Below are 19,630 nucleotides of genomic sequence, written 5' to 3'. Positions count from 1 at the left end.
ACATGTAACTCTCCTTAATTCTCTTGTGTCTTGGTGAAATAATTTCTTCTCTGATCAAACAAATCTGCTGTTTACCATAATCTCAATTTAACACCTACTTCAAATGCTTAGCATTAACTGCCTGCGTTTGAATAGGTTTTGCAAAGCAGAAATAAATGCCAGAAAAAAACAAACAAGTCTTGTCTCCTCTTCTTGAAAGTTGGAAAAGGCTTTGGGTTTTTATCACAGTGACAGGTTACATGGTAAACAAAATTCAAGATCTTTGGTTTGGCCATTAAAGACAAGAATTGGTTGGATCCTAACCAAGCTGAAGAGTGCAACACTTGAATTAAACCCAAATTACACATTAGGACAGTTGTTCTAAAGGACGTGTCTCATGCCTGGGGAGTAAAAATGTGTTCTTTCTGTACAGTGGGTAGTTAAGGGACATTATTCCTGTGTCACTAAGAAACGTATGAAAATGGAGTTTCCAGTTAATGGGCAATATGGAAAAAGGGGCCTTTTGAAAACATTCCACTTTTTAAAGGCTAATGTATTTGTTGTTGTTAGGAGCATGGCTGGGCGGGGCTTAGCCTCTGCAAAACTGATAGCCCCAGACCCTCTTTCCTCAAATTACCAAGATTTTAAGAGAATCATTTTAATAAAAGACTCTCTTGCTCAAATTGGGCAGGGGCACTTTATCCCTCGGGCAGCAACAAATGGGGTAGCCAAGTTCCTCGTTTGTATCATGAAAGATTTATCTAGTTCCTTCTTGTTCTTAGGTAAAATTGCATTCAAACCCAAGCTGAGTCATACAAAAGCCCAAACACCACATTAGTAGCTGCACTCCAAGACAGTCTCTGAAACAACTCCCAATACGCGTGCATGTGAAGCTCACTAGGGAGCTAGATGCTGCTCTTGAGAAGAGCAACTCCTGCAAATCTTGACATCTTATTCCTCTAACTTCCAAGGAAAGTTGTGGAGGGTTAGAATTTGGACAAATGAGTTCACAGCCTTTTTCATTTTAAATTCTAGAAATACAATGCACAGTATTTAAGGGGTAGAAAATATTATTTTCAGGCAGAATATGTGTTTATGTTTAAACATGGGTATGCTACATTTTTCTGCATTTGGGACAGTTCTTCAGCTTTACAAGAATTACTGTGTATTGTGTGAAGAAATGACAGCATAAAATCTTATGTAGCATTTGTGAAATACTGTGATGAGTTTTCATCTTTGGTAAATATCATACTATATATTTCCCTGAACCTGAAAGAGTTAAAGGGACTTAGGAATTATTCCTCCTAATATCAGCTGGAGTTTGCATGGCTGAAATTTCAGACCATTTTCTTCTCATACCTAGGAGTATATAATTCCTGCATGGCCTAGAAATCTTTTCTTTTTGACAGTTATATTAGACTGTTTATCCCAGATCACTAAATTTGAATGTATGAAGAATCCTATATGCGGTGGTTTTGTGTCAAGCCCAAAGCAAACAAACATTTTTACTGGATATCTGATCCACTAAAAGACGGACAGTGTTTTGAATTATCTATGTATGTTTCATTAGCTACCTCTCTGTGGTCCTACAGAGACATATACCATTTCACTATGCAACCTTCATAGCATTACCCAACCACAACTGCAAACTTTTATATACGCTGTACATACTTAATCAGACTGGGCTTGCCTGGGCACAAATTTTGCCTCTAGAAATAGGGCACTTTAAAGTATATTGACACATGCATGAAATGAAAAACACACGTTGCCCTATAAGGGGAATGAGTGAGTCTTAATGTTTTGGGGGAAGCTTTAGTAGAACATAGAATTGCTCCTGCCTCTCAGTCTTCTAGATTTTGCTTAAACCACCCAAAATACTCAAGAAACTTGGTATTTGTGCCAAGAAAAGAGAGAGCCTAGCTTGTCTGAATACTAATGTGGAGTGATCTGAGATGTATTCATTCTTCCTCTGAGTTTTAGGCTTCCAACAAAACTACTGTACACAGTGTTTTTGTAGTTGTGTTGCTTCCAAAGCTATTGTGACTTCCATTACACTTATTGCTCATCAGGGTTACTTTAGTGTTGTTATTATTTGTCTATAGATTACTAGAACCTAGAAGCCCCAGGACTCCATTCGATGCTTTACAAACTTTGAGTAAAAATAGATGGTCCCTGACCCGAATAGCTTACAGTTTAAATAGAAAAGACAAACACAGGAAGGGGGAAAGGGATATAACATGGAAGCAGAGGAAACAGAATGGTGGTTTACCAAAATCATGTTAGCTCCAAATTTTTTTCTTGTGTTTAGTTATATGGATTATTTTTGTTTGTTTTAAAACAGTTTCTGGGTGGGATTATGTTTGGTTGATGGTGCTGCTGTTTACATTGGCTCTGCCTGCTGAGCTCACTGTCTCCACCTGCTCATAGCCTCAGTGATCCAAGGACTATTTGCTAGTGACCCAGGCAGCATAGCGCATGTGCACTTGGTATCAGGTATGTTTTTTCCCCTCTCTCTTACCACAAAGCTCTGCATCATGGGTACCTGCCTTCAACTGATTGAGTGTTGTTATTCAGAATGTCTGATATAAATACATTTAAATAAGTAAAGTGAGCTATTACTAGCTACGTGTAGGATGGAAGGAGAATTTGATCTAAGATGATATATGGCCCTTGTAGATGGGTAGGGCAGTTAAATGTATGAGAGCTTATTTATTCAGCTGTCCTCCTTTAGTGCAGTGAATCTTAAGGACACTGTCAAGGATTGCAAGCCCATAAATTAATCTACTAAAGGTTACAGCCTGATATAGAGAGTCCCCTGGCCTTTAAAGGGCCAGATTTTCAGACAGGTTAGATATGCAACTGCACCGTGATTTTGTGTGCTGAGACGGCCAGCAAGGATTCCACTTAGTGCCACCTATGGTGACTGGTGATGTAAAAACCTTCTCCTTTAGTGAGTAAAATGAGCAAACCAATTCATTTCACCATTAGCGAGCAAAACTCTCATCACTGGGCAACTTTCAGTGACCTCAATCTTTTGCTACAAAAACAGCCGCCCTTATGTTCAGCTCCCTTCAAAATACAGCAAAATCAATGTTTAGTCAGTGAATAAGAGAAATTTGTGCATATTTCAAGATCTTAAAATAAAAGCTATTTTAAAAAAAAAGAAAATTAAATTCTAGTACAAATGTATTGATGCTGCTGACCCTTTAAGATTATTCTGCGCTCCTACCATCTACTAGCATTCTTGCTAGGCAGGCTGTACAAATATTGTTATGATTTGGAGTCTATTTAAGTCATAATTACACTGTATTTTTACTTTGTATTGAAGTTATTTAAATATAGTTTTCTTATGTTGTGATCCTTTGACAAATGCATAAATAGTTCGCACATTGTTAGCAACAGTGAAAAGGAAATGGATGCCTGGCAGGAGGAAAGGCAAATAATTTTCTCATGCTTGCTGGGCTGTTTCTGTAGTGTAAATCAACTGTTCTTCTCTGAAAGTAAAAAGTTATTCCAAGATGTCAACAAAAGTAAAGTAATTAGGGAAGGAAATGTAATTCCTCTCTGCCTTCCCTCATCACCTCCCCCACTCCCAGCCCCACATGTTCATAAAGTATTTAAAGTTCTGAACATAGATAGATTAATTGGAGCAAAAAAAGCAAATTAGGGCCCAATCTTGCAGACACTTCTGTAAGTAATCCCACTGACTACGCTTACATGAGAGTGTACATTTGTGTTTGTAAGTGTTTACAGGACTGGGGGATAAGGGATCAACCCTGCAAGGTGCTGAGCATCCTGGTCCTGATCTAGCAAAGCACATGCTTAATTCTATTCATGTGAGTAGTCCCACTGAAATCAACTCCTGTGACTAAACATCTTGCTGGCGCAGAATCAGTTCCCTCAGCACCTTGCAGGATCTAGTCCATAGCATTTAATGTGAAATAGAGTGGAAACATCACGGTGCTACTCTTAGCAATGAATTTGATTTTTATTTATTTTTTTTTAAACAACAAAACTTTGCTAACCTCACTTGTGCTTCTAATTTAAGTGTGTAATAAAATTAACTACTGTAATATGATTCTTCCACAATTTAGCTCTCCAATCCTTTGCTGCAAAAGCAGCTGTAAAGCTCAAAGGCGTATTTTTTTCTTAGTGTTCGCAATTAATATGCCACAAGTCTTTGCATAAATAAGTTGTCTATTTTAAAGAAACTCAGATGGGCTATTTCATTTTATATGACTGTTAATTAAGATGTTGATTAGCCCTGCTATTGAAGCATTGAAACCCTTTCTAAAAGAAATGGCAACTGTTCCAATTTTATTTTAATTAGTTGGACTTTGAGGTTATTTACTATGCTGTCAGCTATCAAAGCAGAGCTGTTTAATTTGATGTTCAGTCCAAGCAGGTAGCGCACAGAGTTTCACATTTGCCTGTAAGCAGCAATATTATTTAAGGTCATTTAAGAGTCATCAACCTCACAGATGGGAAAATGCAAAGTATCTAAAGGGAAAAATAACAATTGTTGTCTTGTCAAATAAAATCCGAACATTGTATTTTGTGTGAACACCCACCAGCTTCCAGCAATTTTATACAGAGCATGTTTCCCTTTGGGTGGAGAGTGTTAGGTCTTCCCTTTCATGCATCCTTCCATTGAGAGACACTAACCCTCTCGGGAGGTGAAACCCACCCAGATATTTGTGATTTTAAAACTTCATTTGCGTCACTTTCAACAGAGATGGATCATTATTCTGGGATAAAACCACATCCTGCTCAATGAAGAAAACAGGCAACATTTGACCTGAAAGGGTAAAGGGGAAAAAAGGCAACTTTAAAGTGTTAAAAGAAACAGACAGTGTTAAAGCTGCTTCAGGAAACAAATTCTCTCTGTAATGTAATGTAATTATAATCTTTTCTAGCCTAAGTATAGTACCCTAGAGATTACTATAAGTAACTTATAATAGAATTTTTATTAGTGGCAGTAATTTTTTATGATAATTAGTGTAATCTGCAGCCAATAAAATCAGAAGATTTATAGTTATATCTTTTGTACAAGAAAAGTATCTTTTCAGACAGTTGAAACATTAAATAAGAAAATTGTATTTTATGGATTTGTATACTTTTATGTATTGACTGTTTAGAATACTTTTTTTTAATTAGCTCTTTCTGCTTAATATTATAGTCTGTAGCCAAAATAAAATAGGCTCTCTCTCACCCAGTTTTGGATAAGCAATTTACATTTGTTTCAGTTGATAATCTCTGTTCTGTCTCCTCTCACACAGTGCACTCTTTGTGAAGTTTAGCATTTTTTAAAATCTTTCTCCTAGATGTGAGGTTAATCTTGCCTAATACTCAGCATTGTACTCATCAGTGAGATTACCTTGCCTTATTGATTAGCATTACAGCAAAAGCTCTTGAAAAAACGAAAAGTGTACTGCAATACTGTATTAATTCTGTAAATGGCCAGACTGTGGCATATAGCCATTGGGTCAGTGCTAGAGGTGAGACAGCCAGTATCACCCAAGGGAAGCTTGTAAGGCACAGCCCCTCTCCAAGCTCCCAAACATACAATGGGAATACGTATGCTACAACATTCCTTTCAAAGGGGTAGCCCATCCTGTTTGTCTGGCCAGCTGTGTAGGTCAATGTGAGAGGGGAGAGGCTAGGCTATGGCTCCATCTCTTCACCTTGGGTGATTTGCATACCCAAGAGTGCTAGAAGGGATCAGCACCCCAGAGCAGAGGTCTGGCTTTGGTACAGAGCACAGAAAATAAGAAAACAGCCCCTTACACAAGGGCCAGCCACAATCCCACCTCTGCTGTTCAGAACTATAGTCTGCAGTCCTCACTTTGCTCATGTAAATCCCCCACTGGAATCAGTGAAAGATTTGCCTGTGTAAATAAAGAGTAGAACGGCAAGAGTTGGCTCTCATTGTGGACTTAAGCCACTTTGCAAGAGGAGTTGGACTGTAAACTGGACTAATTGATTATGGCCATTTAGTTCACTAATAATAAAAGAAGAATGGGACATGCTTGTTTGGATGTGAGGATATTTTCCTTTAAAGGGGAGAAAGAGGGAAGAATGGCCTCAGAGACTAATGGAACCACACAATTGCATGTGGCTCTGAAGGAGATACTATTAAAATGCTTTGTCTATATGCTATTCTCTATTCTTAACCATTGAGACAGTAACCACTAATACTCTTTTCACCTGCATTATCCTCACCAGTCACCACAGGATGATGATGGCCTGCATGAAAAAGAAGCAAGACCACAGGAGTTCCTGTGGCAGAAGTCACTGCCTCAATCAGATGGACTACAGTGAAGAATTCTGAGGGTTGATCCATAGCTGCATGGGAGGAAAAGAAGGGGTTTTTTTTTTTTTACCTCCATGATGGCCTAGGTAACTTCATGTTCAGCAGAATTATACCAGATGGTGAACGACCTGGTAAAACCACTTCGTTTCCATTCAGCTGCAGAATTGAATGTTTTACACTGGGAATAATTTTCAGTCTTCTTTGGAGAGCGGATTGTTCATATTGCTGGCAGGAGGGTTGGAAAGGGGTGTTGATGTAGTGGTACTTTTTCAGGCTTCACTCATGAATTAAATCCTTCGCAATAGATTGTGCAGATGTTCAAAATATGATCATGCATGCTTGGGCCTCCCTCTGAATACATTTAAGGACTATGTTGGGTATCTTGACTTCCGTGCAGTAGGGCTTTCTATGCCTGATTGGGCTTCTTACACTTGGTTCTCCCTTGAAGGGCACAGATGCCCTACTAGGTTCTTCTAGACTTCTAGGGCTTGGTTTCTGCTAGATGGGGGTGGGTGGGAGTGGAAAAAAGTGGTATCTCCCAAGCCCATTCACTGGTGATTTCAAAATGAGCTGGACATTCACAATAGATTTTGCCGATTTTATAATCTCATCATCCTTCTCCTTTCTTCCATGCTTTGAGGAGCAGTGAGTTAACAATGTTGACATTTAAAGTATTATCGTTGTCATCTGAATTAGCACTCTTTGAGATGAATGGGGCCAATCACACCTTTCAGAGCTGTTGTCTCACGTCTCAGGTTCTGCAAATGCACACAGATGTTACCCCATCAGTTACACCTGGTTCATGTTTTCAAGGCCAATTTAGCAACTAAATCCTTCCTTTGGAGAACAAGAAGGCAGCTCATAACAGGTGCTGTTACCACATTGTGCTGGCTGAAACGAACTCTGGATTTAGGTCAGACTACCAGCCTGTGTCGCAGCAGAAGAATGTAAAATGAAGGACAAAGGTACAGTCTTCTCTGCTTGAATTTCATTCTGGTTCTCTCGTTAGGGTTTCAGGAGTGCTTGGGAAGCGTCCGCCTATTAGCTATAAATAGCTATTAGTCTATTGGATCCTCCTTGCCTGGTGAAATTCAGCAGAGACACAGTAGTCTCATGATTGGAGGAGGTTTTCTGCATCTCCTTTTGAATAGAGAAGGTACCAACTGTAGTAGAAATGAGAACATGAGGCCGGAAGCCTAACATAACAGGCCAAGGCATAAGGCTTAAGCTAAAAGACTTTTATAGTCTGTTATAAAGCCAAGCTAGCAGGAGTCGGGCTGTGAACTTACGACCTCACAAAAACTGGCAAAAAGAAAGCTGATACTGCAAACACATATATTTCCAAAACATTACTAAAGTCTAAAAATATATAGCAGAGACAGAAGGTACTAGGACCAAAGAGACAACAAGGGCCACCTGATCCCCAGAAATGACATTTTAATGAATAGAAATGTCTTTTAATGTGACAAATAGAGATGTTTTGCCTGAACCATCCAATGCAAGGTAAGGGGTGGTATCAGACTACATCAAGAGGGTGGTAACTACCTGTGTCAAAGGGGCAGAACTAAACTTGTCTATAACAGTGTATAAAAGGGAGTCTCAGAGGGCATGACGTTGTCTGGCCTAGGGGAGAACAGAGAATCCCACCGTTAATTGTGCCGGTCCATTGTAACGAAGCACTCGTATTTGAAGTGCTTCAACTGCAATAAACCTGGCCGGGTGCCTTCATTGCTCAGCGAATCCATGGTCATGTCGATTCATTCGATCATGAGTGCCATCTTGGTTACCTGCGCAGAGCTGGGACAGCACCTACACAGGGGGCATACACACGCAGCCAACACTGACAACACCATCATCTGTCAAATAAATTGTTAGCCCATAGCTCACGAAACCATCTCTTGATCCTGAGAAATTTGTTAATTATTGCCTTGTCTCTAGTCTCCCTTTTTTGGCATTATTGAGAAGGTTGTGGCAAACACATCCCTGGCAACAGCTGGAACCTTCAGAGTTCCTCAACTCCTTGGTTAATTTGGCTAATTTGGCCCGGTTGTGGTAAGTGATGGGTCATATTGACAGATCACCTGCAAATGAACAAAGTTCAAATATCCGGGCTGATTCATATTTACACAATACTTAGATACCATTTTCCATTCTCTGACACACTATTGAGCCCTGGAAGAGATAGATGGATTTGCTCTTGAATGGCCTACTATTTTCTCTTTGTGAGTAGAACTGGCAATTGTTCGTTTTCCCTGATTGCTCTCTCATGCACTGCAAGATTCTTTTTTGTCACCTCTCCTGCTGACCATGTTTGTGAGGCCATTAGGTCAGATATTTTTTTAATGACCTGCAGAGCTTTCAGCATGTGTTAGGTTTGTGTGACATTGGGCATGGACAGTGCAGTTGACAGGCTTTCCCCATAGTCATGCTGAGATTGGGACTTGAATGAGAGCTAACTAAGGCTCAGCCTGAGTGAGGTGTTGGTGGAAGCAACTGAGGAAAGTGGCAGAGTTAATAGCCCTCTCTCCCTACCCCCGTGTTGAGGAAGCTATATCTCTCTTTTGTTACTCAAGCTTCCAACTTCGAAGTCTTACAAGATATCTTGATAGTGGCAGTGGCAAGAATTGCTCTTCCCCGTCTGCTCTTGGCAAATAGGCAGCAACCTTTTTTCATATGTGGAATTCACTATAGTTATCCACATGTTTGCAACATCCAGATTGGATTATTGCTATGCACAGTGCTTGGGGCTTCTTCTGAAATCTTTTGGGTACTTCATGACAAAACAGAATGCAGTTCCTTGTTCACTTGGCCACTCTGGAAGCATACTATGTCTATGCTCCTCAATCTGCACTGCCTTCCAATGCATATCCGGGGGCAATCAAAAGTGTTGTTTTCTCTCTAAAACTCTATAAGGTTTACCTTTGAGTTCCCCTCTCTTCTTCTGTTATATCCAAGCAGCTGAGATCTGCTGGTGTTCTTGACTTTATGGTGTGTTTGGTGGGGAGTGGTCAGGCAATTCTCAATATACTGCCCTCAAATCTGACACTTGATCCCTCCCCCTGCTCTGACATCATTTGACCATGAGGGAAATTATCAAAGCTATTTCTGCTTTTCCAGGCTTTTTTTAAGGCAGCAGGTTGAAAGGGCTAAGGTGTTTTAAACAAAAAGGATTATGGTTTTTGTTTTGGAGGCTAGGAATAGGCCATTAGCAGACATTGGATTATGTGAACATTTGTATATGTGCCTTCAGTACATTACATATGTCTAGAGATTAAAACAGGTGCTTGTGACGTGCCTAAATAAATAAAACTTAATAGAATATTCTCAGTCCAGAAACACTAGCCTTGGGAATTTAAGTGACTGAACTTTTACACATGGTGTGCAAGAAAAACACTTTTTTTAACCATAGTCAGTCAAGTGACAGTGCAATTTGTGTTGGGAAAGCTATTAACTATATTCAATTACTTATAAAATACCCCAAACTTTTGTGCCTCTCCCAAGGGATGCAAAACAGCCTCCAAATCCAGAGATATATAGAGGCATGTCCCCTCCGATGACTGCCATTAGACTTTGCGGGTTACTTTTTCAGGAATTTGGCACTTAACATGATACCACATCTGGTAGAGGTTTAACTGAAAAATTACCTATTTCTGAATTCAAATAAGTATTTTTCTGCCAGCTTAAATGTATATCCCATATTGGATGGTTTTCATCTACACTGGCGCCTGTTAAGTAACAAATCATGTTTCTTGCCTCCTGAGATGAACTTCTAAGTATGTAAGTAAAACATTATATAGAAGCCACAGTACCAGTGATAAATAGTATTTTGTTGACTTCTCCACAGCAATACAATATTTCTAGACCATAAGAGTAGTGATATAATCCTCAGAAGTGTGAGCTATGTACCCATACAACAAAGTCAAGAGTCAATAGATAATATGGAGAAGACAGAATCAGCAGCAAAGCAGAGAAGCATAGGGCTCTAGCTGAGATATCTAAACCATGTTCAACTCGCACCTTAGTCCATGGAAAGATACCCAGCGATTCCACTGAGTATTGGATTGGATTCTTTGTCATCAGAGAGTGTTGTAGCTCAAACAATTCAACTGTGGGAGGGGAAACAAAAAAAAAAAAAATCTAAGGTAGAGAAGGAGACAGTTATTTGGCAACCTCTTCATCTTCAGACACAAGCACAAGGGAAGTTTACACCTTTTCATCCTTGGAACCTAACAGGTAATATCAATTGCTTATCTTTCGCAAATATGAGAATATGATACACACTGGAGGTTTTTGCAAATTTCATGAGAACTGTATAGTTGCCAGGCAGACACTGGGCCAAATTCAACTTGATAAGGACTGAATTTGGTCCATTATTTTTTAAAATAAATACATAAATATAGAATAAAAATATTAGGTCTGGTAAAAAAAATACTTAGTGTTTTCTCATATAAAATTCACATGAAATTAAATGTTTTGGTTTGTTCAAACTTTTTCATAGAATTTTTTTTTTAAGTTTTTCAATTAAATGAATCAAAAAATCCATTTTTGAAAATGAAAACATGTTTAGTGTTGCTTTTTCTCCCCATTTCCCTTCCTTTGCCCCGTTTTTCCACTTCCAAGTTAAAAAAAAAAAAAATGGAAGGAAGGACCAGAAAGCTGAGAACCAAAATGTTTCCATTGCCAAAAATGTTTTGGCTTTCAATTTTTCATCAGAAACAAACAAAAAAAAATTGAAATGAAAACGTCTGTGAAAATTTTCATTTTGGTGAAAAACCTTTTTTGTTTAATTTTTGTAAAAAGAAAGTTTTCATTACAATTTTTCAACCAGCTTTAAAAAATAAAGATAAAGCAATTTTTATATATGAGATTGGATAAACAGAAATGTTAGATACACAGTATATGATTGTGGTTACAACACAATTAATAACTTCTTATCAGTAGAACAATGGCCAACAAACTAGGAGTAATATATTACAGCCTCTTTTTCTGGGCAGTTTCCAGATTGCTCTGACAATGGCGTAACACCCTTTCTAACTTAAGGAAGGAAAGATTGTCTAAAGGCCAACATCCCAATTGTGTTTGTAAAGGGGAAAAAAAGGCACTGCTCTGGTGGGACATGAAATAATGACCTTCAAGAGGAGTAACCTGATTGTCCTTTGACTTTTGCTTGCTTGTGGCAAAGACACAACTCTGCTGTAACTGCAGGGCCCATTTCTTATTCAGAAAGCAAGGTCTGTGCTTCGGTGAAAGAATGTGTGGAGTGTGTTGAAAGAAAAGATAGGAAAGTGTGGATAGGAATGTGATAGAGTAGACATAAAATAAGTGAAGACAAGCGTCCTCATGCTTGCTACAGTGGTGATGTGTGTTATCTCATCATGTTATCAGAAGATAAGATGTTTGCGTTCCCACGAGCCAATACAAGTTGTCACAATTTAAACTTGCAGTTATTTCTTATGGAAATAGCAGCATGGAACAAAGCAGGCAAAATTAGTATGCTGCATCCTTGCAGTCACAAAGGTTATAGCTTTTACCATACGGAAGGTACTTTGTAAGGGTCAAGATGGAATGAGAAAATATGTAGTTCTGTTTTTCATTGGATTCTTCAATTTCTCTTGTAAGGACAAGATTGACTAACATGTTTTGTTTTCAACTCCCTCTTTTTCCCTGCTTGCTAGCTTTGTTCACCACTAGGGCTGGTCAGAATAATTTTTTGGGAAAAAATCATATCAAAGCAAAAACATTTTGCTGGAACAGATTTTGAAGACATTTTTGACAATAAGATTTCTGAGGTCCAAAGTGGACATGAGAGAGAGAGGAGTTAAAGACCTGACTTTTTCAATCCAAAATCAAATATTTTGACACAATTCCATTTCACAAAAATGTTCAGAAAGTTTTGTTTTCATTCCCATGTGGAACCAATTTTTTTCAAATCTTGAAAGTTGTCACAAAATGGAATTGTCGTTCTCCGGCTGACTATATACTTCATCCGTTAATTAAAGAGAACATTACAGAATTGTTATTGTATTCCACAATAGATGGTCAGAAAGCTTCTATGTGACAGAATTTTGATACCAACTTAATAGTGTTGTCTCCCTTCTTGCAATCTGTGAGTGTGTATGTGTATATATACCATGTGATGCTAAAATAGAACACACTGCATATCATAGAATCATAGACTATTAGGGTTGGAAGAGACCTCAGGAGGTCATGTAGTCCAACCCCCTGCTAAAAGCAGGACCAACCCCAACTAAATCATCCCAGCCAGGGCTTTGTCAAGCCGGGCCTTAAAATCCTCTAAGGCTGGAAATTCCACCACCTCCTTAGGTAACCCATTCCAGTGCTTCACCACCCTCCTAGTGAACATTTTTTTTCCTAATATCCAACCTAGACCTCCCCCACTTCATATGGTAATTTAGTTTCATATAATTATTGCAGCAACGTTTCTTGTAGCTAGTGTGTGTGTGCCAGATTGCCCCACGTACTTTATATATACATCCTATTGTCAAATCTGTAATTTTTAATTACTATATATTTTGCCCATTGACGCACAACACACCTTTTTCTAACCCCACCCTCCTTTTCAAGCTGCGCTGTGCCTGATGTTTTTGAGGAAAGGCAATAGGAGGCATGAATTTCCACTGTGTGGAAAGTAACAGGACAACACGTGTCACCATTTTTTTTTTTAAGAGGAAAAGTCGGTAATAATCCAGGTTTACCACTACTTTTTCTAGGTTTGTGAATAAAGGTAGGTAAAAGGGCAAGGATGTTTTAGATCTCATGGCCATTCCCCTCTGCCCTAGTTTTTTTTATGTCCTTTCTTATGTTACATTGTTATTTTCATGCTCATGAGCGTGAGGAACTAATACGACAGGTTTGAATCAAGCATGCTGTGTGCAGCTACTGTACAAGCTTTTCCACACAGCTTTGCCAGCCTTTCAGTCTTAAGCAGCAATAGCCCTGAACTTCTAGGCCCGAGAATAGGAGAATACTTATTGTGTCCAAATGCCTGGTGGTTTTGTGCTGTGAATAAATGGAGAATATGACGACACCACACGTCCATTTCCACTTGTGACCAGAATCAAATTTGAACCCTAGTCTCTAGATATGAACTGGACATTTTTTTAAGATCTGCCTTTGGGCTGCAAACGCAATAAATAGCGTGTGGTGGTATATGGCAATTAAAAGAGAAGAAAAGTAATGTGGTAATATTGCCAGAATGAACACAGTCATTGGATTCATTTCTTAAAGCTTTGGTTTAAATTTAGCTACTTTGTAATCAGCAACATTCCAGCAAGATATTCCTTGTACTGTCCTTTCAAACATCAGTACTGGTAGTACTGTATCTTTTGCACACTCAAACAATTGGTAATTATTTTCACTTACTTTTTAGATTTAGACTAGAGCAATAATTTCCTAGACTAGATGAATATAAATAATCAAAGCTGAACAAATTGCTAGATATAACAAGATTCATGAGCTCCTGGAGTTAGGGGGAAAATAAGAATTTTGTTCACATTTCACTTCTATTTTATTTTTATGTATTTATGACAGCTAAACTATGTTCTCAGATTGTCACTCACATAGTTAAAATGGGTATTTGGGCACCCAGATATCCATTGGAACATTCAAATGCAGGGTTTGTACAACCTATTTAGGGCAATCATTAGAAAACTGAGCCCCAGTAAACAGAAAAACTGATCTAGAAGAGCAGTATTTGCAGGTCCCTGTATACTTCGGTATTCCTTTTCATATCTCAACATTTGCCATTAAAAACATAATTATGTTCCAAAAATCAGCATTTACCCACAGTTCTCTCTCTGGTAGATGAGATACCACAGTTATTTCATATTCTAAGCATAGGAAATAACTGTGATGTCTTGGGATACTATATGTAGTTGAATAACTATTGGCTTCTTAGTGGCAATATAGGAGCAATATATAGCAGACTTGACTCAAGTTGAGCCAAATGACTCAATGGTAACTCAGAGTGAGAAATCTGCAGAGAATATCAGTCCAGCAGACTCTGATATTTTCACCTTATTTACATTTTACACTCTTTAGTCCTCCTCACCATATTACTGCGTCTGGAACAAGCCAGCATTGCAACGCATTCTATGATCACATGTAGTGCATGAGCAACTTAAAATAAAACTTTAGAATTACATAAACTGATCAGTTTTTTAATATAAAAATAGATCAACATGTAAAATGTGAGGTGACATGGGATAAATCATTGACAGAGTGCTTGAATTAGTAGAAAATTCTGTCCCAACGTATCTCTAACTTTGGCTAGCAGTATAAAAAAAATACCTAGAGCTGAATGATGCAGTCCATATTCCAGAACATTTCCCACTGGAAGTTAAAGGGAATTTTCCTTCAGTAAGGACTGCAGAATTTGGGCCCTATTTAGTAAAAACATGTTTTTTCTCTTAGTATTGTGTGTTTTGCTACATACGGAGGGTTGAAGTTAGAATAATTTCAATCATTCTCTCCCACGCATGGACACACACGGTTCTGATATTCATATTTGTCATTCTCTTCTCATTACAAAAAAATAACAACATTTAAAACCTTTCATTCCTTAATATTGGCAGCAGGAATTTCCATACATAACTCCCTGTGGCAGCAGTGGAATATGCCAGGATCCCAGGCAGTTTTTACAGTTCCTTTGAGTTCCTTTTAGTTCTGATAAAAGGACAGGGGTAGTAAGAAAGATTACGTGTGATGCTCTCAGGGTTTCTAAATGCAGAGAGCTTTTAGGGGGAAAAAAACAGTTTATAAATTGTAATATCAATGACATTCAGATCATCCCCAGATATTCTGGTTTGTTGATCGTATGTAGGTCTTGTGGTTTGCAGTTGACTACATATGTGGGGGATCTTTTGGACAAGAACTTAAAAAACAAAAAAACCCCAAAAACCCTCAGTCCTGTCTGCTCTGTCTTTGTAGTAAAGATCCCATAGCATCTTTTGTAAGTTTAGGGGTTTTCTCTGATGCCTTTAGCCAAATGCCCCTTCCCTGTCGTGCCGTGCACTGTGCTAAATACTCTAACAAGGATACAAAGTAGTGGTAGAAAGAATTTCACTGCATTGTTCATTTATTTCTTTGAGACTAGAACCCAAAAAGCCAGATCCAATCTTTAGAGACTTATCTTTATAGTTCACATATTATTGAATCACGCTTTACTAATTCCCTCAGATTCCACACTGATCATTAGACATAATGCGCTCTTTATTGGTGTCCTCTTAATAACATGTTAATTGATGGCTACCGTTTCTTTACAATCACAGACCGTTCTGTATTTCAAATGTGGGAAATCCTAAAGCAATGGTCCATTATTAACTGCACCAGGCTAGAAATATGAATGTTTCTGATCTATGCACATCCCCAATTTCTGTAGTACTTCCCTCCGGATACAAATAAGCTCGTTTATGAAGAACTGTTGTTTGAGTGATGGTGGGTGGGGAAGGTGAATGGTACAAGGTTGTACAAGGCTTGTCGCTGCTTTGAAAACCATTTCATGACAGGTGGTGCTATGGAGGCTCACTGAGTTTGCTTGTATTTGGCACTCTAAATCTGGCCAGCACCAGGGTTACATCATGTTCAGCTATTTGTAAACCAAGCAGGGGCCTAAAAAACATTCCACTCACAAGGAAAAAAAAAAATTGATTTAAAGAGGCTTGGACTGGAGCTTGAGCATCAATGAACACTGAAGAGCCTTTTTAAACTGACACAATAAATTAGTTCAAAACAGATGACAGCCCTACAGATTACCCACATCTTAACAAAGGAGGGGCACGCTGGTCCCCTTCACGAAAACATAGATAAAAATTTTGTTCTTCTACTCTAATGAGGCAAGCTCAGATATAAGTCAATAGAGCAATTCATTAACAAATCTTGTGAAATCCCCTGGGTTACCAGTGAGATGGCAGTGAAAGTGGATGTGCTGTGAAAACTCTTTTGGTAGAGATGTCCATATGCTAAAGGTCAGAGAGCTGAGTGGTTAGCTCTGTTTACTATTCACCATACACATATGGCAGTTAAGGTCACTGTTATCAGACACTTTCTCTGTACACAAAACAAAATTTCCATATGGTCCATGAAAATGGATATGCTTTGCTCCCATGCAGCTTCCCACGGCTCTCCCTTTGTGCGGCACTGGTTAGAAGTGTAAAAGAAGGGTGTGAGGGGTTACCTCGTCAGTCAATTGCACTCACTGCTTTGTGCGTCAGTCCAATTTAGGGCAAATCTGCATCACTTTTTTCCTCCTGTCTTTCAGGCACAAATGCTCATGTCAGTCTATTAGAACGTGATAGAAGTACTGATCACTGCCTCTGCATCTAAATCCTTTTGAAACCAGGATGACCTGCTGAAGAGGATTTTGAGTGGAAGGCCCTTCACAAGACTCTTTCAAATCCACATAAATAAAGCCCTTTACTGGCTTAAAATGGCCCCTCAGATTTAGCACTACAGAGCCCCTAAAAAGCACAACACGATTGTCATGGATATTACATGATGGTAACAACAACAGGCCAAGAAGACAAGTCTCGATGCTGAACAAAACTAGGCCAGACTTTTTCGTGATTTGGGATACAGATTTCTGACAGCCCAGTAAATAGGTTGTTTAACCCTTTGAAAGTGAATAAAGAGTGTGGAGACAAATGCTTTCTGATAGACTTTCTGAATGTAATGGGCAAAAAAGTATACTACGTTTTCTGGGATTTTTAGTGCATTATTAATATTTAAATATTTGAACATGATTAGTACAGATATTTTGCTTCTGAAAAAACAATGAACATAAACAACTGGGGACAGGCGAATACGTTATTTCACAAAGGATCTGTAATAAGAATGCTTTTGATTTTTTTAAATTTTTTTTTAAGTTAGGGTACACAAAACTTTAGTGTCTCTTTGTTATAATTTGGTTCTTTAGAAAAATGTGCATGACAGACAAACATACCCAGCTAACCTCATCTGGTCCGTCCATAAACATAACAAATAGAAGAGCATTTTATTGATCAGCTGATCTCAATTTATAAGTAAAAATATCTCTTTTTTAGAAAGCAATATTAAAATGAAGGTATTTTATATTTTAAGTCCTAAAATGAAATAAACTGCTGATGAAAGAAATTTAAAATGATGTATATTGCCTTCAGTTTTACAAAAAGCTGGTTGGGTTACTAATTGAATGGCTCCCTTGTTACACACAATTTCTGAGGCTTGGCAGCAGTGTGATTTTCATAAATCCAGATACTACTGTTTCTAACCTATGACCATGTTTTAACTGTGCAGGGCCCTTTTAATTCATTTAACTCATTTTAATTGTCTTTCAGGGGAAGAGAGCTTTCTTTGGCCAGCTTAACTGGCAGGGAAAGCTGCCTGCTTGAGTACTTGCTGCCATTCAAAGAGACCTCTCATGAAAATGCATGCTCGCTCTTGCAACTCCTTCAGTAACTGTAATATTTCTGCCTTACTGTTTATGTCAGAGAGTCATTACTGGAAACTGCTGACATTTTTGACATTCAGGAGCATCAAAAGCACATTAGGTGGTCTTTAGATAATTTTTATACAAAATTTAGTTGTATTTTATGCTCAGGCCATTACTAGCAACAAAATTAATATTTTTCTGCACAAATGTGTATCGGTCAACACGCTTGTTTTTGTAGACCTTCCTATTTCATTCTATAAATGAATGATTTTTAAGCATGTCATGCTTAGTACATAATACTTACATACCCTGACAGTGTGTGCTTTGTGGGGTTTGGGGTTTTTTTTTTGCTTTCGTGGAAGATCAATCTCTATTAGGAAATCTATTATCATCACTTATGTTTTACTTGAATGAAATAAATAGGCAGCTGCAGTTTCCTGGCCTAATAGCTCTTAGTTTGATTGCAAGAAGTAGCAATCAATGCAGGGTGAAGGAAAGAAACATTTTTAATAACTTACACTTTAGAGATGAGATGCCTAAATTATTACAAATTATAAGGTTAAGACCTCTTGAAGAAATCCTAGCTAGTTAAATATTTAAAACTCCAGGGCAGAGAACACATGCACTAATGAGCTTCAGGCTACTAAATACCAGAATCTAGCGGGAGACATCTTATTTTATATTAGAGAATATAAACTGGCCAAAGAAGTGTTTAATTAAGAATTATATTATATAGGGGAGGAGGAAAAAGATATGGATTGACAAATCAGCTTGGCTATCACTGTAAAAAAGCTGCGTTGTTGGTATAAACACAGGAACATAGGTAATGCCAGACTGGGTCAGGCTAGTAATAATTCTCATCCTGTCTCTGATAATGGCTAGCACTAGATGCTTCAGAGAAAGATGCAAGAAACCTCATAGTGGACAACTAAGGAATAACTTTCCCACAGAGGAAGTTTATTCCTAACCCCTATCGGCTACAGGTTGCTGTACACCCTGGAGCATGAGGGTTTATTTCCCTTCTAACACTTTTTTAATTCGATCTACTGTAACTGTGGTTTTTCTCATATGAAAAATTCCATATTGTAGATATGACATCAAGACACACAATTTTCCCAACCAAAATGGAAAAGGAAGTACTGCACACATCATGGAGCCTAAACCATGAGGTTTTCGTGTTGTGATTTAAAAAAAAAAAAAAAATCCAGAATTCAAAAACATAAGAAAACATACCAACCACAGCTGGACAGGTTATATTCCCTATCCTAATACACACACACACGAGGTGAGAAATGAAGAAAGGAGCCGAGATTTACAGAACAAACTGAATTGACACAATTAAGCGGTGAGTAAAATAAGATCGTCACACACATTGTAGAAGAATGTTTACTCCATTGTGTTTGTGCATATGTATTTTATGTAAAATAGCCCCACTCTGTCTCCTGTCTGAAACCAGAGAATATGAGTGGGTAAAAAGCTCTCAGCAACAGATGAAAGGCTGATGAAGTTCAGACTCCCAGTTCAAAGGTTACAACAGTATGTGAAATGACAATCTCAGTTTATTTGTGTTTTCTAGCTTCTGTGTATTTCAATCGTTTGTTCATCTATGGAGGCTCCCCAATATTTTACTCCTAGCTGTGTTTATCACCCAAGCCATCTGGTTGCAAACATATTCCATAAGGTAACTTTAATTGAATGTATTTTGCCTGACTCCTAAAGTCCCATCTGCATTCAATGACAAATTGGAAATATTCTTGCTTTAATTGATGATGTTAAATCACAGTAACAAAAAAATTTAAAAAAAGACTAGCATCCCACTCACTCCATACAGGTCTCCTGCTGCATGGTCAACATAAGTCTGTGATTCCAATTTTAAACCAAATTATGCCTATGATAATATTGTCTTGAGC

General features: G+C 38.2%; 1 protein-coding gene across 1 annotated transcript in view; it reads left to right on the top strand.

Annotated features, from left to right (window-relative positions):
• The window catches only part of LOC137154526 (uncharacterized), a 317,851-nt gene extending 299,797 nt beyond the window's left edge, over window positions 1-18,054 (top strand). Inside the window, exons 13-15 of the mRNA XM_067550253.1 lie at window positions 2,321-2,472; window positions 6,205-6,378; window positions 16,572-18,054. The gene's annotated coding sequence lies outside the window, so the exon portion shown is untranslated. The remainder of the gene's footprint in view (window positions 1-2,320; window positions 2,473-6,204; window positions 6,379-16,571) is intronic.
• Window positions 18,055-19,630: the final 1,576 nt, after the last annotated feature.

The sequence above is a fragment of the Emydura macquarii genome, unplaced genomic scaffold, assembly GCF_026122565.2.
Source record: "Emydura macquarii macquarii isolate MOO-44397 ecotype Brisbane River unplaced genomic scaffold, CSIRO-AGI_Emac_v2 contig_295, whole genome shotgun sequence".
In the NCBI taxonomy this organism is placed as follows: domain Eukaryota; kingdom Metazoa; phylum Chordata; order Testudines; family Chelidae; genus Emydura; species Emydura macquarii.
Note: the sequence above shows the minus strand (reverse complement) of the source record. Positions and strands in the feature narration are given on the sequence as shown.